This window comes from Festucalex cinctus, chromosome 9 (genome assembly GCF_051991245.1).
Source record: "Festucalex cinctus isolate MCC-2025b chromosome 9, RoL_Fcin_1.0, whole genome shotgun sequence".
NCBI lineage: Eukaryota > Metazoa > Chordata > Actinopteri > Syngnathiformes > Syngnathidae > Festucalex > Festucalex cinctus.
Window position 1 is genome coordinate 12,679,136 of NC_135419.1, and position 22,467 is coordinate 12,701,602.

Sequence of the window (22,467 nt, forward strand, 5' to 3'; positions counted from 1 at the left end):
CCCGGTCAATTTGGTTGATCAGGTTAGTTGCACCTCTTGCCAATTTAGTTGGGGACCCCTGATCTAAAGAATTCCAAACATAATGTTACTTCATAGACATTCCAGAAATGTATTTTCTATTTCTTGGAGAAATTACACCGCTCACATTTTTTAGGTGCAGTCCAATGCGAGAAAAGCCTTAAGGAGGAGGATTCCGCGTGGCTTTACTCCAAATATAAATGCTGCAAAGCTTAAAAGGAGTCACCTGTTTGGGGTTGATGCATTTCAGCCGCAGAGATTTTAACATTTTCTGACATAAGCAGACACAATCCTCGGAAGAAGCCAGGCCGTTAGGAGGGGCAGACAAAAGTCGTCGTCTTTGCCATCCCAGGCACGCACCAGCCTTTGGATTTGAAGACTCCTTGTGCTCAGTCGGAAATGAGGTTAAACTCCAAGCAAGTTGATTACAGCAGAAACCCGACAGGCGGGGGAAGGATGCATCCTTAAATCGTTGACATTGTAGGAAATAATGGGAGGAAAGAGGAAGGCAAAGCCATGAAACTATTAAGATTATCAAGTTAATCCTTTAATTACCGGATATGCCTACAGCTAAAATGAGAGCTTTTGCATATTGTATTATACAACTGTGGAACAATTTCCTTTGCAGCGTGTGAGGTGGACTGCCAGAAACGTCAGGAGCCGTGAACAAATGAGTGGTTTCCAATTTGGCTTGGAAATGATATTGTTGAGAATGCTGGGAAAATATAACAAATTACAATTAAGTCACAATGTTTAAATAGAAGTGCTGGCTAAAACAAGTTCTGAGGACTTTGGGTGAGCATAATTTAATTGATGCTCGACAATTGAATTGATTGTCATTGTTGATGAAAAAAAAATCAACACAGAAGTGAGTGCATTAGCTGCTGATTCTTTCAGATATTTGGAGCCGATATTCATTTTCAGTTTAAAAAAAAAATAAAAAAAGGGGGGGGGGGGGGAAATATTGGCATAAATGTTTGAGCAATTTTTCTGACCTTTCAAAATGTATAAGTTTTGTTTTGTTTTATCTTTGAAAATAGACATCTTTTTAAATGACGAACAATAAAATATTCAGGGAGCTCCCAAAGTTACCAGTACGTCTTAAAAATGTTAAATGGAAACTTAAACATGTAAATACCATAGGTCTACTTTTCTACAATAAATATATTTTCCAAAATTTCTAAATACCTGAAATCTTAAACGTTCAAATTCCTTTGATTTAATGTTGAACAAAAACAAATGGTTCAAAAGGTTCCCAGGGTCAGCATCATCTCTTACAAAGGTAACTTAAAATTTAAATAAATAGTTTAGTTCCCTGAGAGTAAAATGGGTTTTGATTTACATTTTAATCAGCTGTCGGACTTTTTCAAAATTCCAATACCGATATTCGTCAAAATGCTCAATTTTGGCTGAGAATTGGCCTGGCCAATTATTGGCCAAAAGTCTATCCCTATTAATAATAATCCAATTTCAGCATATTCATTGTAGATTATTGCCTGAAATGAATCAAAGCCTCTGCCAACAATCAAGGTCAGAGAGCCACAAACCCGGTTCCGACGACAAAATGCTTCCGTCAGCTTGAAATCCGTTTGACACAAACTGATGTAAACACGGGGACCCCGGTGACACTTTCTGACTACCTTGCTCCCGCTTGTATCATCAGTTACCCTCCACTCAATAAAGACCCGGGTGGGACAAAATTGGGGGGATTAGTCACAATCAGCGTGATGGATTGCGGGGTTGCTTCGTCGGCATCGGATGGCGCATCCGAATGCAACGCGAAGAGATGATCCATAAAAAGTGTCAGCTGCTTAAATAATGGCAGCACCTGTGTACCAAAATAACACTGCACTGCAAAAACACTGCAAAAAAAAATACAAATAAAAATAAGACAAATTGGTGTATGGTGTCAACTTAAAATGATGTCTTGACTTATAGCCTAAAAAATATATATATATATATATATATATATATATATATTTGGCAAAGGAACAATATGTTGGATTAAAATCAAAACAGCTACCTCGCATATAAATTTTAATTGGCTAAAGGCCACTGATTACAAATACAAGCAAAAAAAAAAAAAAAATACAAATAAATCCTGGATCCACTTCAAATTTCCTAATTACAGAAGCAAATAAACAGGTTCATAGGTCCAAAGTTATTATCCAGATAATGCACCTAAATAACATGCTCATGTCAGATGTTAATGTGGAATCCGGGTGAACAGATTAGTGCGCAAACAATCGTAGTTAGCAAGCTGACAAGGGCTGATTAGCATAAAGCAGCAGAGGATGATGGGAACGTCATTAGCTTTGATGATCTTCAGCCGCGTAGTTAAAACGGATGATGGCGCTCGTCGTAATCAATGCGATTCTTCCTCTGGGCACCGGGACTTGAAGATTTTCAAGGCCATAATAGGGGAAAACGCACATTACGTATGGTACATCATGATTTGAAAACGCAAATGCTAATATGAAATAATATCCATCGTCTCCCTACATGTTACATAAAATCCTTACATAGCATGCCAACTATAATCCAAACATGAGGAAAATAATGAGAGCCACAAGATGCAGAAGATGCAGATGTACAATATCAAGGATAAACACGTTTAGCAAGATATGATTGCCAGTCCACACATGACACGGAAATAAATTAAGCTGTTTAGGACCAGAAAGAGAATGATAACAAAGAATTATGTATATACAATTATGTGTACGTGCCTATAGATGAAAGACAAGCCTGGTTATCTGATGACGTTCCCTCTAAAGCATATCTGAAATGTTTGTGCATTTTAAGCTATCATTTGAAGGCAGACGTAACGTGCGTAAGAGGCAAACTTCAAAGTGAACAGGTTAGAAATCATTCAATTTTTTTCCCAGCATCCTCCTGACACTACAACTGAAAGTACCGGCAGAGTGGAAGAGCCAAACTTACATGCAAATCATTTGCGAAGAACATCCTCTATTAGAGAAAACTTAGCCCCCTCTTCCTAATTGCTTGAAAAGTTCAAATACCTCAGAGTGCAAAATGTGTGATCCCAAACACGAAAGATTAACTCGAGGTGAATAAAAATAAGCCTCATGGGCACAAAAACAGTTCACAGCAGTCAAATTCAAAAGAACAGGTCAAATGCAGCTAGTGTTCTCTCGCCGTTAATTGCTAGTTGCTACCAAGCTAGCATACTGTTTTGGTATTGATTATTTACTGTAAATAACGTGGTGTCCAAACTACGGCCCGGGGGCCATTTGCGGCCCGTCGTCCATTTTTTAGTGGCCCACGATATATGCTAAAAATGGCATTTGACTCAGTTCAAATAAAATAAAAACAAAAATGTTTGGAGATGGTCAAAGTAAGAAGGGAGGGTGTCGAAAAACAGGTGCCATAAAAGGTTATTTTACTTAACTAAATGAAATAACTAAAACTAAAATTCAAAAAACAATTTCGTTAACAAAAAAAAAAAAAAAAAAAAAATGCTTTTTAAAAAACGAAAACTAACTGAAATTACATTTTATGTTTACAAAAGTAACTAAAACTATAATTATATCAAAAATGTCCTTCGTTTTAGTCTTTGGTGTGATTTTTAGTAGATTTATTCCGATATCAACCGGAATAATGACATTTGAAAGTATGTCACACAGGAGTGACGTCATCCAGCAGCAGAAAAAAACAAAAACTAATAATACTGAAACTAACTAAAACTAAACTAAAACTAAGCTTTTATTAAAGAACTAAAACTAATAAAACCAGAACCACCCTGAAAACTAATAAAAACTAACTAAAATGAAAAATTCCAAAACTATAATAACCCTACTGTCATATTACAAATCAATTGGTTTATATACTGTAACATTTTTCTAAATATGCAATTATTTGTACAATTTTTAGGACTAAACACAATTTCTTTTTATAACATTATGTGGCCCTTTGCGTCCTTCTGATTTTCTGTATGTGGCCCTCAAATGAAAAAGTTTGGACACCCCTGCTATAAACGCTCATAAGATTTGATCTGAAAGAACTGTAAATAATTAGTAATAATGAAAATAACTACAAACTCACTCCACATTACACCTTCATATTTACAATTTAACCAGGGGCGTGCAAAGGGTGGGGCCAACCGGGCGGGCGTCCACCTGAGGATGTAATAAGAAATGAAAAGGCCAACATCTTCACTTTATTCGAGGTCGATACGTACGGATCTGTTCTCACGCGGAGCACACATCAGTGAGGTGAAAATGAAAGGGAATACATTGGGTAAAAAAAAATAAAAAAATAAAAGTGAGCCTGTACTTCAACTGTTTTCTCTCTCCGACACGCTAATTTGTCTTTTGCAGCAACATCACAAGGCTGATGTATAAAGAGGAGAAGGAGATGACAGAGGATGGTGCACTTGAGCACAGGACTTGTTCTGTTTTAACCCTGCAGATCAGATGTAATGTTTGAGGCTTTAAGTTGCTTTCGGCAATGTCTGCCGATGCCGACATAATGGAACACTCTCAATCCTTCTACTGCTACATCACAACTCAACTTCACGTCGACTCTTGCAATAGACGTGTTGAATATGAAGGAAAAAAAAATAAAAAATCTCTGTAAATCATACCAAACTTTGGATGCACGATATTGCATGAGATCACAACATCCCAGGTGTATGCTGCTACTCGTCAAAACTCTTGTTTTCCAACTGTTACGAGTAGATCTGTTTATGTACAACCAAGCACTGCTAATCCGTCTTATTTATGGATATGTATTTAAGGGGACAGTGCGTAGAAATTTATGCCATCGAGTGGTGAATTAATAGAATGGAACAACCGAGAGAGACCACACTTCGCAAGCCTACCACCAAATACTACGTTCGCTAAGTTCTTCTTTCGGCTATCCGCAGCAGAAAGCTGGCGGCGAAACATGTCAGTCTTCTGTAAGGTGTGGTACAACCTATCTAATATGTAATATAATCAGTGATTACTAGACGATTATATAAATAGATGATGAGATATTGATGTGATCATTTTTTTTTAAATTGATAAAAAAAAAAAATAAAAAAAATCCAAATAAAAAAATTCTACACACTGTAGACCTTTTAATTTCAAAATTTTACCACTTTGTTAAACTAACTATTTTTTTATGGAGGCTTATTTAAATGATTACAAAATTTATTGACCAATATTAGCTCTTTTAAAATTGACCTATTTTAAACACAGTACTACATAAGAGAAATAAAATTACTTTCAACATTTAAACCCACCACAAAAAAAAACAAAAAAAACTCCCAATTTTCTCTCCGTTTGTAAAGTTAAACAAATACTAAAGGACAAAATTATTAGATTGTAAAATAGTTGAATGTTCTTGCCTGAAATTCAGATCTATTGTTGTAAGTGACCACAAAAAAAAACAACCCCCCCCAAAAAGTTACTTTAATCATTACATATTTTAAAAATTACTCAAAGGATTAATTGGCAAGTATAATTTTATCATGCTAAATATCAGAACCGGACTCAAAAAAACCCACATCCAGTCGAGGCGTACTGATATAAAAGGCATCTTTCATGAGGAGCTAGGCTGTTCGATGGCGCCACATTGTGTTCAATATTATTTGCAACTGATATATGTCTACCAATCACAATGTAAGATTCTAGATTCAATGCAGGAAGGAGTCTCCTGCTACCTGAACCAACACACCAACTCGGCTTTTTGATGTTTTTTCCACTACGGGCACATGAACACAATCCAGACACGTCCCCTTTGGGATATGGGACAAAGTTGTTTTCCATCTTTTTGTCAAACAGCTTGTTAAAAGTTGCAACAACTCCGAAAGAGTTTGATATAAAGAACCGAGGGATGACATTAAGAAAATTGACATCATTTTGGATTTATTGTAATGTTTGCGAAGCTCTTATGTGAATATCTTCTAAGCCAACTTCCACAAACAAATGAATTGAGTTGTGACTGTCAATACAACCAATATAGATTGATTTCTCAAAGTCCTCCAAAGATATTGATCATTTCATCTTGCCGTCTTCTCATCGTCTCACATTGAGTTGCAACAAAAGACCAAGCTGAAGTGCTCTGAACTGATGCCGAGAGAAATTGAATTTAGCAGCACAATGGCGAGCTTCTATGGCTTTTTTCTCTCACTTTTAGCAGAAGGGTTACGGCCTTTCACACAATACACAAAACTCCTCGAGCTGTCCTTGAAATCCTCCCTTTGTGACTCGGCCCATTCAATCTGTCATTACGACAACCGCGGATAGAAAAGACAAACACAACAAAGTCAGTGGGATTGTTTTTGTTACTGTAGTCGACATGATGAGCTCGGCGGGCCGTTTCCTTGAATTCTCCACAAACAAAAGCAACAATAGTTCGTCTGGGGTTCCTTCCTCTTTGCTTCCTTTCCAAATCCATTTAGAGCCGTGATGGCCACGCTCCACATTACCCGGGTAGAAATGGCTTCCACGGAAAACTTAATGTGCTTGAATAACCGCAAAGCATTAGGTGACAAGAAATAAATAAGTTGAGAGCGCCAAGAGAAGCCCAGCTTGAGAGTTCAATGGAGAGATTGCATGAGGGCCGTCAAACGTGTGATAGAAAAAAAGGGAATGGCAGTGGCTTGCCTTCACAGGTGCATAAAAGCAATTGGGAGTGTGGTGAAGAAAAGAAAGTGATGGTGACAAACAGAAAACTGGCCTTGTTGAATTGCTAAACTATCTGGAAAAATATTTCCTTTAAAAGCACTTGAATGAATACTGGAGTAGTATATGTAGATTTTTTTCTTCTTTTTTTTTTTGCGGCCAGCTTGCCACTTGCTGTCGACTGAATGACATCTTAGTTGCCTAGGTAACCTTTTACCAATCACGGCTAAGCCTCAGAAAACAGGTGAGGTGGTAATCAAGACATCTCATTCAGATTGCTGGTTGCAAGTAATGCACTCCATTTTTTTTTTTTTTGCTTCCAGACATGCTTCATCAATAATCTTATCCAAGATGTGAATGGAGGTGGCTCAAGGACAGTTGCCATTTTCTATTGTGAGAGAAAACGTCGGTGACAAAAAGCCTCTGTTTTGCACTTTTGTATTATCTTGTCTTTTTTGCCCTTGAGATTGTGAACATTTGATTGAACTAAGATGTGTTTAAAATGTATACACTGGGTCTTATCATGGCCAAGTGGAGGACATATGGAGTGATTTATATTGTGCTGTGTTTTCTTGTCAGAAATTTTCAGCAATAAATAGTCACAAGCAGACAAAATGATTAAAAGGGACGAAATAGAACTACAATTGTTTTAGTTCTGTAATGAATCCACATTTTTAATAAACACACTGATCCTGACTGACGGACAATCTAATTCGTAGGCTAAGTGGTATGTCATTAGCTATACAGCACAAAAAGCAGAGCAAGTGGAGACTGTTATTAGGTTATTAGCAAGGATCGCAATCAAACAGTCCAACTGAGAGATTCACTGTGAAGAGAATAATACAGCAGCACCACAAAAGAAAAAAAAAAAAAAAAAGTCACTTAAAATTAAGATACTGTAACTTAGTAGATTGTTTCCTTCCAAACCATGTTAAAAACTAAAATATTTATATTTCCATGTAATCAAATTATAACTGTTGCATTTGTTGCACAAAACATGCAAGGTCAAGTCCAAGAAACAAACTGTAGATCAGGGGTCACCAGCCTTTTCAAGCAGAGACCTACTCTTTGGGTACTGGTTAATTAATATGAAGAGCGACAAGTTAGATACACACTTCTGAAATATTGCATTTTCTCTAACTACCTTTAACAATCTTATTCAATATTATTTACAATTAACGATAATAATTGTGTGAAGACAATGATTCTATATTTCTCTTTCCAAATGGTCACTTTGACAGCATTCCTAGGAAATCACAATGTTCCATCACTGGTTCGCTATTTTTAGAACAGACTCACGGGATGCTGTACTCTAGTGGTCACCATTTTGGCTACTCCGACTGTAGATACGCTAAAAAGCACAGTCTGCACGGTCCATCTCAAGCAAAAAAATAATCAACAGCAATTAAACTCATTCACTATAGTACCAGTCATTATAGAAAATTTTTACATTTCCAATACTCACGTGATATTACATTCAATAATTATATATAAACCGAATCTACCAAATAACAGAATAGACTCCCTACTTTTTGTCCCGTCCCGTTCTTTTATAATTGACAGCAGAAAAATGTAGGTTTGCCACAATACAGCCATTTCTCCCATGGACTCTGAAACTGGGTTTATTTCCTATAAAATGGGGCAATGATGTCATCTACCGGTGGTTGGGCATCAGTAAAGTTGTTTCCAAGTTTGATATTTACAGTGGAGCATGCTCAGATTCGCCCCCATTTAGCACCGCTCTAAAAAATACAATTGACAAGTATACTTGTCAAAGGCAGTGAATGAGTTAATCATTAAAACTAATCAATTTATGCAAGTGACAGACCGATATTGTTTTTTTTTTTTCAAGGCTGATACAAATACTGATTATTATATTAGTAGTCAAGGATACCCATAATCGATATTTCAAGCCGATATTTATTTTCAGTAAAAGAGCAAATATATAAAAAAAATAAAATTGACACGGAGCGAGAAGGTAGGACTCAGACGCAGAGTGTAAGTTGGCCAACAAGGCTGCAACTTTAATCCAATTGAACAAAAAACACCTCTCAAGGAGGGAAAAAAGGCAGAACAGAAAAAGCTCCAAACTGGAGATAAAACAAGGGCACTCAAAAACAGGGACAACTAAAGGCGCTCCGCTAGGGAGGAAAACAAGGGGCAAACTAAGGGCGCAAGACAAAGCAAGGCTAGACATCGAACGAGGACTGTGGAACAAGGACTGTGAGGACGCTTCCATGCACTGAGATGTGACACTTCGGCAACGGAGGGGAGAATGCAGGTGGCTTTTATGTCCGGGTTGATTGGGAACAGGTGGTGGTGATCATGGGCGTGGACCGGTAATCAGTGAGCTGCAGGAAGGGTAAGTGACCTGGGGTGAGAGGAGAGTTAATACTTTCAAAATAAAACGGGAACCTGACTTTGAAAACAAAAGCATGAACCGCCACTCTGGTGGCGGCGTGACAGTACCCCCCCCTCAACGGCCGGCTCTCGACGGCCCAGGAATGTCAGGGTGCTCTTCATAGAAATCGTCGATGAGGGAGGGGTCCACGATGAACCGGGCGGGCACCCACTGCCTCTCTTCTGGCCCGTAACCCTCCCAATCCACCAGGTATTGGTGTCCCCGGCCCCGCTTTCTGACGTCCAACAACTTTCTTACTTTATAGACCGGGCCCCCCTCCACCATCTCCGGAGGGGGCGGCGCGGGCTCGGGCGGGACCAGGGAACTGTCCTGGACTGGCTTGACCTGGCTCACGTGGAAGGTAGGGTGGGTGCGGAGGGAACGAGGCAGGCGAAGGCGCACGGCGGCAGGGCCTATAGTCTTTGCAACTGGGAATGGCCCCACGAATCTCGGGGCCAACTTTGGACAGGGAACTTTGAGATGAAGATTTTTTGTTGAAAGCCATACCTTCTGCCCTGGCTGGTACTGTGGCGCGACCCTCCTCCTCCGGTCAGCAGCTCTTTTCACCCTGTCGCCTTGACGTTGAAGTGCCAGTCGAGCTGCTGACCAGATTCGGCGACATCGGCGGATCATGGCGAGGACCGAGGGGACTGAGGCTTCCTCCTCCAGGTCCGCGAAGTACTGTGGATCGTATCCGTGAACACATTTGAACGGCGTGATTCCTGTGGCAGAGGTGGGTAAGGAGTTATGCGCCAGTTCAACCCAGACCAAGTTCTTGCTCCAGGAGGACGGATTTTGGGAGACCAAGCATCGTAGTCCGGTCTCCAGCTGTTGGTTGAGCCTCTCGGCCTGTCCATTGGCCTCTGGGTGGTAGCCTGAGGTCAAGTTCGCCTTAGCCCCTATGGCTCTGCAGAACTCCCTCCAAAAACGAGAAACAAACTGGGGACCGCGGTCCGACACTATGTGCCGCGGGAATCCATGGATCCTGAACACCTGGTCGATCATGACTTCGGCGGTTCTTTTGGCTGAGGGAAGCTTAGGTAATGGGATAAAGCGGGCCATCTTAGAAAAGCGGTCGACGACAGTGAGTATTGTGGTTTTACCATGCGAAGTGGGAAGTCCAGTCACAAAGTCCATAGAAATCTCCGCCCAGGGCCTTGAGGGGATCGGCAGTGGTTGGAGGAGACCCATCCGGGGTTGATTTGATGATTTATTCCGGGCGCAGACTGGGCAGGCCTTGACATAATCACGTACCGAGGTCTCCATTGAAGGCCACCAAAATCTCCGGGCGACGACGTATAGGGTCCTGCGAGTACCTGGGTGGCAAGAAAGACGAGAGGTGTGTGCCCAATTGATCACCTGCGCTCGTAGACCCTCCGGGACGTAGAGCCGTCGTGGTGGACACTCCTTTGGAGCGATCGTGTCTTGGAGAGCCTCCTTGACATCCTCTTCAACCTGCCAGGACATGGTTCCGACAATGCAATCCCTAGGCAGGATGGGTTCAGGTTCGGCTGTTGTGGTTTCCGGGTCATGGATTCGGGACAGAGCATCTGCTTTGACGTTCTTGCTTCCGGGTCTGTAAGTTAGAGAAAACGAAAACCTGTTAAAAAACAATGACCATCTGGCCTGTCGTGGGTTCAGTCTTTTGGCGTGACGTAGGTATTCCAGGTTGCGGTGGTCTGTCCAGATGATGAAGGGGTGTTCCGCGCCCTCCAGCCAGTGCCTCCATTCTTCCAAGGCGACCTTGACAGCCAGCAATTCTCGGTCTCCCACGCTGTAATTGCGCTCAGCCTTGGAGAGCTTTCTGGACAAAAATGCACAGGGGTGCACCTTCCCATCTTCCTGGCTCCTTTGGGATAGGACGGCCCCGATACCCAGATTGGAGGCATCCACCTCGACCACGAACTGGCGGGTAGGATCAGGAACTCTGAGTATCGGGGCCTCTGTGAATCTTTTCTTGAGTTCCTTGAAGGCAGTGTTGGCTTCCGGGGTCCAGGTGAAGCGTTGCTGTGGCGAGGTCAAGGCATGGAGTGGAGCAGCGATGGAGCTGAAGTTGCGGATGAAGCGACGGTAAAAGTTGGCGAAGCCTAGGAATTGTTGCACCTTTTTTCTGGATTCCGGTGTGGGCCAGTCCCGGACCGCGCTGACCTTCTCCAGCTCCATCTCGACTCTGCCCGGAGATACGATGAATCCCAGAAACGAGACGGTGTCCGCATGAAAAAGGCTCTTTTCAGCCTTTACAAAGAGCTTGTTTTCTAGCAAGCGTTTCAGGACCTGGGTGACATGGTGCTGGTGGGTTTTCAAATCCGGTGAGTAGATCAATATGTCGTCCAGATACACATACACGAACTGGTCGAGGAAGTCCTTGAGTACATCATTAATCATGGCCTGGAAAACCGCTGGTGCATTAGTGAGTCCAAAAGGCATTACTAAGTATTCGTAGTGGCCTCGGGGAGTATTGAAGCCAGTCTTCCACTCATCCCCTGCACGAATACGGACAAGGTGATAAGCGTTGCGGAGATCCAGTTTGGTGAATATCTTGGCTTGCTGGAGCTGGTCGAATACTGAAGACATCAAAGGCAGGGGATAACGATTCTTGACTGTGATTTCATTCAGAGGACTGTAGTCAATGCAAGGGCGTAATGAGCCATCCTTCTTGCCCACAAAGAAAAATCCGGCTCCAGCTGGCGATGACGATGGCCGGATAAGTCCTGCTTTCAAGGAAGTGTCTATGTACTCGTTTAGGGCCTTGCGTTCGGGACCCGACACCGAGTACAATCTCCCCTTGGGGATGGTAGATCCAGGAATCAACTCGATCGCACAGTCATAGGATCGATGTGGGGGAAGTGACATGGCCTTGGTCTTGCTGAACACCTCCCTGAGCGGATGATAGCAGGAGGGAACGGTGTTCAGGTCCGGGTAATCCTGGTCATTCTCGAGAGACACCTGTCGGATGGCAGCGGGAGGTGTCTCTGCCGCTGGCCGCTCCACCCCATGGTGGTCACAATCATCTCCCCAGTCTAGGACTCGCCCCGATCGCCAGTCGATGCGGGGGTTGTGCAACTGCAACCAGGGATGACCCAGGACCAGTGTGTGTGATGGGGACCGGAAGACATGGAAGCGAAGGAGTTCTCTGTGCTGCCCAATGTGGATCTCGAGTGGTTCTGTGACGTGCGTGATGAGGAATAGATCTTTGCCATTGAGCGCCCTGGCCCTCATGTGGGTAGTAAGTGGTTCCGTGCCGGCCTGCAATTTCTTCACCAGCCCCCAATCCATGAGGCTCTCGTCCGCTCCAGAGTCAATGAGAGCTAGTAGGTCTGTGGGAGTGGTATTGCAGGAAATCGTGACTTGCGTGAGTTTTCGGTTTTTGCCTTGCTGGTGAGTCGCGGTACTCACCGGAGAGCCTCTCTTGGTGGGACAAGCTACCACCAGATGGCCTTGTTCTCCACAGTAGTAGCATCGCCCCTCTTGACGACGTCGCTGGCGTTCGTGGTGAGACAATCGGGCGCGGTCCAGCTGCATCGGCTCCTCGTCACTCTCGCTGGGCCTTCCCGCGGTGGGTGACTGGGGAAGGACACCTCGCGGAGGGCCTCTTGCTTCCGGATGCCGGAAGAATCCGGAACCGTGTCCTCGTTGATGTCTGCTGGTCTGCAAAAGATCTCGCCGTCGATGATCGGTGCGAATGGCCAATGAGATCAATGAGTCCAGATCGCCAGGCAAGTCTACGGGCAATAGGAGCTCTTGCATAGTTGTGGAAAGCCCCTTTAAAAAGTGGTCAAAAAGAGCTGTGTCATTCCAGCCACTCCTGGCCGCTAGAGATCGGAATCGGATTGCGTAGTCATTCACCGATTCTCTGCCCTGTCTGAGGTTACTAAGTTCTCGAGTCTTTTCCCGATCCATGTTAGTTGGATCGAACACGAGACGAAGTGCCCTGCTAAACCCGGCTGCGGTTGAGCAAGTCGGGGAGTGCCTTGCCCATTCCGTGGTGGCCCAGTCTCTGGCTCTTCCGGTCAGATGTGAAATCATGAAGGCCACACGGGAACGGTCAGTGGGGAAAGCCTGTGGCGAAAGTTCAAAATGTAAGTCGCATTCGGTTAGGAATGCCTGACATTGTCCCTGGTCTCCCGAGTATCGCTCCGGGGGAGCCAGTCTCAAACCAGCCCCGGTCAAGGCTGGAGTCGGGATCGGTGGTTCTGCTGTCTCTGGATTCGTGATGGCCGGCGTGGAGGGTCGCAGGTGGCTCATTAGCTCCTGCACCTGTCCAACGAGCTCTCCCATGCGGGTGGCCATCGCCTGCTGGACCTCCTCCGTCTGCGACAGGCGGACGGCCTGTCGTCGAAGTGCAGCCTCCAACTTCTCCGCTGGGTCCATGCTGGCCGAAGTGTACTGACACGGAGCGAGAAGGTAGGACTCAGACGCAGAGTGTAAGTTGGCCAACAAGGCTGCAACTTTAATCCAATTGAACAAAAAACACCTCTCAAGGAGGGAAAAAAGGCAGAACAGAAAAAGCTCCAAACTGGAGATAAAACAAGGGCACTCAAAAACAGGGACAACTAAAGGCGCTCCGCTAGGGAGGAAAACAAGGGGCAAACTAAGGGCGCAAGACAAAGCAAGGCTAGACATCGAACGAGGACTGTGGAACAAGGACTGTGAGGACGCTTCCATGCACTGAGATGTGACACTTCGGCAACGGAGGGGAGAATGCAGGTGGCTTTTATGTCCGGGTTGATTGGGAACAGGTGGTGGTGATCATGGGCGTGGACCGGTAATCAGTGAGCTGCAGGAAGGGTAAGTGACCTGGGGTGAGAGGAGAGTTAATACTTTCAAAATAAAACGGGAACCTGACTTTGAAAACAAAAGCATGAACCGCCACTCTGGTGGCGGCGTGACAAAAAAAAAAAAAAAAATAAAAAAAAAAAATAAAATAAAAATAATAATAATAATAATAATATATATATATATATATATATATATATATATGTTTTTTTCCTTTTAATCATAAACGTATAAAGAATTAACAGCATTGTTTAAAAAATCACGTTTAAAAGCACGTTACGCCAAGTTAAAAACTAAACAAGTTTATTTCTGCAATTTCTTTACTTTATTATTATTATTATTATTATTATTATTGTTATTATTATTATTATTATTATTATTATTATTATTTTATTTTTAAGACTAAAAACGTCTAGGGAGTGTTTCCAGTGTCAGCATCCTTTTTATTTTTAATAAAGTGGAAATTTAAATAAATCCATAAATGTAAAGTTTCCTGTATCCCACTGAGCGACAAATGCATGTGAATGCAGCTAATGTGGGGTTTTCATCAGGTTTTGTAAAAGGTTTCAAAGGTCTTTCGCAGACAGTAAAAATTGACTGAGAATGTTTGAAGTGGTTTTGTGAAAATTAAAAACTTTCTGTGAACTAAAATCCTGATGAAAACCCTAAATTTCACACAGTGAGGCTTTACCAGCCTCCAGATTTGTAAAAGTCAGATGCCGATATTTGTCCGAATGCCAAATATCAGCCCGGCTGATAATCGGTCGATCGCTAATTTATGCTATTCTTATTAGTTGATCATTATTATTTCCCGTTTGCTGATGACAAAGGCGCCTTATATTATTACTACTATGCAAGCTAAAAAGGGATCTGATAAACTGAGTGCTTAAAAAAGTTGTCGCTTAGGTTTGAAATATCTTTTGTGACATCAGTCCTGAAACCTTCAGACATCTCACACCAACCCGAGTAAACCCATTTTCTCCAATTTGCTATTGAAGGACGAGAGAATCGACCTCTGGTGATCTATTGAACTCATGTAGCAAGTCAATGTCATCTTGAGCATTCGCTGCCCGAGAAGCGGTCTGCACGGCCTGGGAAGATGTCGTGTTATTCTTCTACAAACTAGTTGGGATTCAATAAACAGCGCCTCTATTGATCGCAGCCAAGTAGCGCACTCATTTTTGTCTCCATTGCTTCAAGTGTCACAATTCTCAATGAACAATCAATCAACTAATTGGTTATTATGCCCACCTAGCCAAGAGCAATGGTCGCCCAGCCCGAGGACAACCCGTCCCAGGTTGTGTAAACGTCATTAAACGGCCGTTAGCTGCTGCTTCATGTGAGGCGACAGCGACTGATGTTCAGTAGCAAGCCAAACGTTTTCATCACCTGCGCGGCGTTACGCCCCCGCTCTCGGATCGCAGCTAAATTCTCGGCCAGTCAGCTGACGTATGGATCTGCTGATGCGCTGCGACTGGGCCGGGCTGAGCACAAGGGCCAGCTGTTGCGGCTCATCTGGCGCGTGGGCCGGAAACAATCCGGCTCCAAAACATAACTGCACGTCTACCTTCATCCCGCTGCACACGAGCTCGTCGTTTTCAGGAAAATGATCAAATTCCTGCCCCGGCGCCAACAAAATTGAGTCCAAGAATGCGGATTAGTGTGGGGGGGAAAGGATTGAATACACCTGTCGGAGATGCTAATTCTCGGATTCAAGTTTTTCGAGAGGCTTGATGTAACATAAACGCTGTAAATTGCATGTTCGCCGATGATTGGTGAGTGGCTCAATTGATAACGGTTATAATAAGCGGATGGGAAGTAGATTGGCAAAATTATACAAATTTGGAAGAAAGAAAAAACATTTGTCATAAGCCAAGTACTTCAGGGCTTTTTAGCATGAATTCCGAGATAAATGGAGCCAGCAGTGGCACAGAGACTTTTCTCACTCTGTTGAGAAAGATGAGGGAGACGCCCTCTTCCAAGTTTGAGCCCATGAACCCCACAAAAGGTCTGTTCCTGCCCCTGCTGGCATGAATAATCACCCCCAGCTCTCCTGTAATGTGCTTTGGATGATATATTGAACCACATTTATTACTGCTCCACTTCCACCTGGCTGGGAGCAGCAAGCCGTCCATTAATAAAGAAAGGGCTGCAACGGGACGGCCAAAGACTACGTGATTAGATCTTCTGCAAAACACAGAATGGCCTAATTGCTAAAAGTGGAGTCGTGGGCAGCTCCGTATTTGCCGTTAGAGGGTCAGCATGGCTAAGCTGGAGGACGTTTAACAATTGGAAGATCGCTGGGTAGATCCATAAGCCCTGCCGGAATATAATGTACTCCAGTTTTTAGCGTGTGAATCTTCTATAAACATTAGGGTTGGCCACGTGACAGGATTCTGAACTCCTGTTTCAATACAGTAGAGAAGACAGCTACGTGTTTGTAGTTAGCTAACATCCATCCATTTTCTTGACCGCTTATTCCTCCCAAGGGTCGCGGGGGGTGCTGGAGCCTATCTCAGCTGGCTCTGGGCAGTAGGCGGGGGACACCCTGGACTGGGTGCCAGCAAATCACAGAGTTATCTAACATCATGTGGCTAAATTAAATCAGCACCTCTTCCCTTGCTTAAAAACACCATTAATTAATAAAGTCCAAACAATCAGAATTTATGGATTACTCAATGTTCATACCCATCTCTAACCAACATTGTGTCGGACAAAGTAAATTAATAAACGAGCCAAAAACAATGAAACCATTTGGGCTGTATTTACACTACATAGTTTTGCCTTTGTTCAATAAATGTAAACAGATGAGTCACTTCAAAGCAGACCCAATCCAGCCCTGAGAACATGAATAAAATAAGTCACGATACAAATGCAGCCCATTTATCATCAAGACCATGTCTGGCTCTTAGCAAGTTCACCAGTTAAGGCAAATGCTAATCCTTGTCCAAATGCATCCTTGCAAGTTGCATTTCACGGCTCCTGTCAACTCAGCGGAGAGGGAATGGAACAAACTATAAAGACACGTCAAACTTTCACCAGCCGACACATGCGGGATATGCTCACGATTAGTCCTGAGGGATTCATGTTGGACTAAATATGGGCATAGCCGATAACACTTAACAGCTTCATTCGGTATGGCGTTGTACTTTACATGCTGCCATTACAGAGCTGTGCAAAAGTTTTGCTTTGTTGTTTTAATGACCTTTTTTCCACTGAAATCGTTTGGACACCGAACAGTAAATATCAGGACCCAAACAAGCCTCATTATGAAAATGTAAAGGGTTGGTACATGGGTCAAATAATACTTATTTGCCGCTCACCATTCTCTAAATGACCATATTTTTTGTGTGGAATCTAACCTCGTACTTGGGTGACCGGATGTCACAGATGAACCAAGACAGTCCTGTCTTTTGAGCCTCGTGTCATGACTCCCGCCAGCCAAGTTCCTTCCTAGCATCCTTTTTTTATGCAGTCCAGTCAGCATGTCAATTGATTGGGCCATGTGTAGGTCAATCACACAGTTGTCATAGCGATTTATATTACTAATCTAACTACATCGATAACACACATGTTGTTGTCATACCATATCTAGAACTACTTCCTGATTCCGTGTCTAAGAATTATGGGAAATGGAATCCTACTAGCTTCATGCTGCCATCACCGGTCAGATCCAATACAAGTTAAGCTTTTCTGGTGGCATATTTTCAATGTTGCAATGCGGGAAAGCAGCAAAGTAAACAGCACAGGCAGCTTCGGCTAAGGTCGGCTAATGGTCAGTGCATTGAATTGTGTTCTAGTGTTCTCGTGTTCTAGTTGTAAACCTGCTTTTGGCATTTACATTTTCTACAAATGTACCACTGAGAATATTTACTAGCTTGTAAATAAAATATTAAAGGGGGTACCAACGTGAAAAATTTAATTTCTGGCGCTTTTAGCTGTGTGAAAATGCTCATACCTCACCAAATACATGACCGAATTGGAGTTTTCCTCCAGTCTCCCCTCTCTGAGAAATTGTGCTCTACAAGCACCAGACCCTCCCAACCTGAGAAAACAAGCTGTTGGCGCTCTTTGACATCATAAGGTATGGACCCACCCCCCGCACCGCCTCTGCTGACTAAACGCACAACCAGTTTCTCTGAGACCTCTATGAGATCAGTAAACATTCTGTCCAAATGATTTCAAAGCAAAAACAATTATCCTTCACATTTGCAAGATGGACGTCTAGCTATGTATTTTATGTTTTTGAGCTGTTGTATGTAAGATTGCGTTGTACATAAGAATTTTACCCTCTCTCACGTTTTTGTTGTGTTACAAAACTAATAAATGTACTGATTTAAAAAAAAAAAAAAAGGATTAGGGTTAGAGAAGGTGTTGGTGGCACTCTCATGAGCAGAGTGCGCAAGTTGTTTTAGCTCCTCTGCAGATGTGTACTTGTATAAACGGTTATTTTTCTGTTTCTAGTTTTGTTACCGCTAGTGCTACGTGTTATATTTTGTGTCTATACGATTTTCATCGGATGTCTCTATGTATTTTTGTTTAAGTTTATGAGGTTTTGTATATACGAATGCGCTGTGTGAAAAATGGTTTTACCCTCTAACGTTTTTGTAATATTAAAAAAACTAATAAATATACTGTTTTTTTTTGTTTTTCTTAAACTGATTTATGAAAATTCGCTCTTTGACGATTCGATTTTTTTGACGGTTCGATTTTTTTGACGATTCGATTTTTTTGACGATACGATTTTACCCTCTAACGTTTTTGTAATATTAAAAAAAACTAAGAAATATACTGTTTTTTTTTGTTTTTCTTAAACTGATTTATGAAAATTCGCTCTTTGACGATTCGGTTTTTGACGATTGATTTTTTTGACGGTTCGTTTTTTTTTTTTTGACGATTCGATTTTTTTTTTGACGATTCGATTTTTATTTTTTTATTTTATTTTTTGACGATTCGATTTTTTTGGGACGATTCGATTTTTTGACGATTCGATTTTTTTGCCGATTCGATTTTGTTTTTTTGACGATTCGATTTTTTTGTGCGATTCGATTGTTATTGCCGATTCGATTTTTTTGGGACGCTTCGATTTTCTCGGCGATTCGATTTTTTTTTTTTTTTTTTTTTTTTTTTTGCCGATTCGATTTTTTTTGACGATTCGTTTTTTGACGATTCGTTTTTTGGACAATTCAATTTTTTTTTTTTTTTTTTTTTTTTTTGCCGATTCGCTTTTTTGACGATTCGATTTTTTTTGGGTGATTCAATTGTTATTGCCGATTCGATTTTTTTGGGACGCTTCGATTTTCTCGACGATTCGATTTTTTTTTTGACGATTCGATTTTTTTTACAATTCCCCCCCCCCTCTTGGGATTAATCATATCGGCCTACCACGTCGCTTCTTACATTTTTATCAAAAGCGGTCATATATAATCTCCTTCTTGGGGGTCCCCCCCCCCCTAGAGGTTTATCATGCTCGATTCATTTCCATCCTCGTGCTGCTCAGACATACAGACGCACACCCCTCACCAGCCATTTCCTTCCCCCCCGCCCCACCCTCCCCCCATATTGCACACACAGGCACACAGGCACACTTCTCTCTTTTTGAAATCCTAACCCTAACCCTCATTTTTATCGTTCCCTTTCATCCTACGTCATACCAGGCCTTTGATCGTGACCTCTTGACCCCCGATCGATAATTTTTTATCGTTTCATCCTACGTCATCAAAGGACTCAAAGGACATCAAAGCGAATGAGGCCATAAATCAAATTTTGATCGCGACGGACTAAATTGGCATTGCTTTCCTCTCTAACCGTCGTTCACCATATTGACTAGTGATTAAATATGTTGTTATACATAGTTCCTGCTGAGAATTTATTGTACTTTTTTTTTTATTATTATTATTTTCAGCAAAATTGTGGTAGTGTATCGGTTTTTCATTTTTACAAATCTGGCCACCCAACTCCAGGGGTGTCAAACTCATTTAATTTTTTTTTTGTGTGTGTAAATAATGACATATGCATTCCTAAAACATTTCCATTTGTTATTTGATTAATCTGAAATTTCCTTGCATCAAATCCTGAGGAACAGCCAAATTTCAGAATGTATTTAAATTGCCATTGGGAAAAATATGCAAGAACAATTAATTTTTGTGAAAAACTGCAGTTTGTGTTTGGTCCTCACGGGCCAGATTGGAACCCCCGACGGGCCAGTTCTGCAGTATGTTTGATGCAACTGGCCTACTTCAAGCTATTTGCTGAAAAACTCACTTGTTCACAGCTATAGTTTAAAAAATATTCCAAGTACTTCTGGATTTGGAGGTCCAAGTGATTGTAAGCAGTCGCAAACCGGCTTTTCACTGCAGCGATGTGTGAAAGTTGTTGTTTCTCCTCCCAGCCCTCATTCATCTCCCAACGCTTGAGATGTGCAAGCACTGCAAATGCACGGCTGCGTTTGGTGAAGGTCAACAAGAGTCGCCGGCTGCATGCGCGCGCATCGGCTCACTATTACACTACTTAGCTTCTCAACAACCGCAGTAATTTGAACTCACGTTAAAAGTAAAAGGTCAAGTGTTGCCCGTGATTACACCTGATCATCCGAGAACGCACCCGCGAGGGTACGTCCCAACATGAGTTAATTGTAATGCAAAAAAATGCACTTTTTTTTTTTTTTCTAATTTAACCTCATGTAGCCCTCCAATAGGGAAAAGCCCGTCTTTAAACACGTCTTGATTGAAATCACTGCCGCAGGCAGAACCAATTCAACACACCCCAAGGAGGTGTTTTTTGCGAAAGTGAGAGAATCATCGATTTTCAGCAGGAAAATCATCACGGCAAATGAGAGCAGAGAAGGCAAATGTTCTTGTTCAGCAGGAGATTCGGCTATCACTGTATTCTTTCATAGACGCGCCACAGTGTCCGTCGACTTCCAAGCTTGTGCTTATTCGGGGACTAGTCCCTCGCAGAGGGAGTTTGGGGCTCCTGCGCTTTTGTAAAGTGCAAATGGAAAACACCCTCGAGTGAATCCAATTGTATGGGGGCGGAGGGGCGGGGCGAGTTTGAAAGAAGCATGCCAAAAATAAAAAATGAGACAAGAAAGCAGTAAGAGAAGCAATACAGAAATCCTGCAGTGGATTATTTAACGTGTTGCACTGTGGAAATGAGCCTCTTTGATTAAAAAATATCCTCCTTCGCATCACTTGTAAGAACGCGCTGAGAAATGAATAAGTCTGACTTAGATTTCATTTCGGGTCACTCAGTTCACAAAATTCCGGGTTGTTTAACTCTCTTCAAAGTGACAGAAATCACCTTCATTAAAAATATCAAAATGAAAGAATAACATCTCTCAGTAAACCAACATTTATCCAGTGGTTCTTAACTCAAGGGCAGCAGATGCAATGAAAAGAGCAGAGGCCCCAGAATTGAACCCTGTGGAACACCAGAATGTCTGTTATACATGGGAATCCATACTGCACATATTCGTATGGCCACTTACTTTTTGCTCAACAGCATAGAGGGTTTAAAATGCCATATTTTCCGCACTGTAAGGCGCACCTAAGAGCCTTCAATTTTTTCAAAAGCTGACCATGCGCCTTTTAATCCAGTGCGCCTTATATATGGATTAATATTGAGCCGCAACACGTCTCGCTGTCAAGACGCTATCGGTGACGCTCATGCGCAGCAGATCCTGCCATCTTGGATCGCTAGCTAATACTACTACTTTACCTCAGAGAAAATAATAAAACAGCTGTTTATATTCATTTTGGGAGTGAATGGAGTTGTCAGAAAGCTGGTCTGTAATCTATGAATAAAGTTTGACTGACCTATCTGACTGTTTTGTTGACATTCCCTTTAGCACAGCACCATCTAATGGATGCATAACGTAACCCCAGCCTCTACTGTCGCGCTTTATATATGGAAAAAGTTTTAAAATATGTCATTCATTGAAAGTGCGCCTTATAATGCGGTGCACCCTATAGTGCGGAAAATACGGTAATAAAGAAATCACTTCTTGACCTCCACTGAACTCCTGAGACTGACTCATCGAACCCCTGTTGTAGTCCAAAGCTAAATGGGCTGTCTAAATGGGGGGTTCAGTATTCAATTTGTCAAAACATGTCTTTCAACTGTCACTTTCAAAATAAGTGTTAGAGACTTGAAATTATAGCATGTGGATGTGACGAGTGAGATAATTACAACATGCTTATTTCAAGAATCTTTGCTCTGGCTAAGGATGTCCCAAGTATGACAATATTGATGGAAGAATATTTTCAAGACATACACAAGATGAGAACGAGAACAACAAGAAAATAGACATGACAAGTGATTCGTTAATCATCGAGAATTATGCTGATTGCATGGAATGGATTGTCAATCAAGAAGCAATTGAGAGAAATGGAGTGTTGTATTTAGCTGCAACCTTCTAGGAAAACATCTGAAAAAGCTTTTTTTAGAAACTTTGAGGTGTGTTTTTCAGCATTTAAGTAAATAATGACTTGTTCCCATTAAAGGCGACATAATTGTCTTTTTAATTGCTTGTGTACAAATACTTGGGTCTCGAGAGGGCATATACCGACCCAAGTGATAAATTACCAAACCAAGTAAATCTTTCATTAGCTGCCAATTTCCAAAAATGTGTCCATGAGTGAG

The 22,467-nt window shown here is 42.1% G+C and overlaps 1 protein-coding gene across 7 annotated transcripts in view; it reads right to left on the reverse strand.

The window, feature by feature from the left end:
- The window catches only part of unc5a (unc-5 netrin receptor A), a 197,699-nt gene that overhangs the window by 118,331 nt on the left and 56,901 nt on the right, over nucleotides 1-22,467 (reverse strand). The window contains exon 1 of one of the 7 annotated variants that reach the window (XM_077532747.1): nucleotides 17,187-17,446. The exons of the other annotated variants lie outside the window; for them this stretch is intronic. The gene's annotated coding sequence lies outside the window, so the exon portion shown is untranslated. Of the gene's footprint in view, nucleotides 1-17,186; nucleotides 17,447-22,467 lie in introns of those variants that run through there. 7 annotated transcript variants of the gene reach the window in all.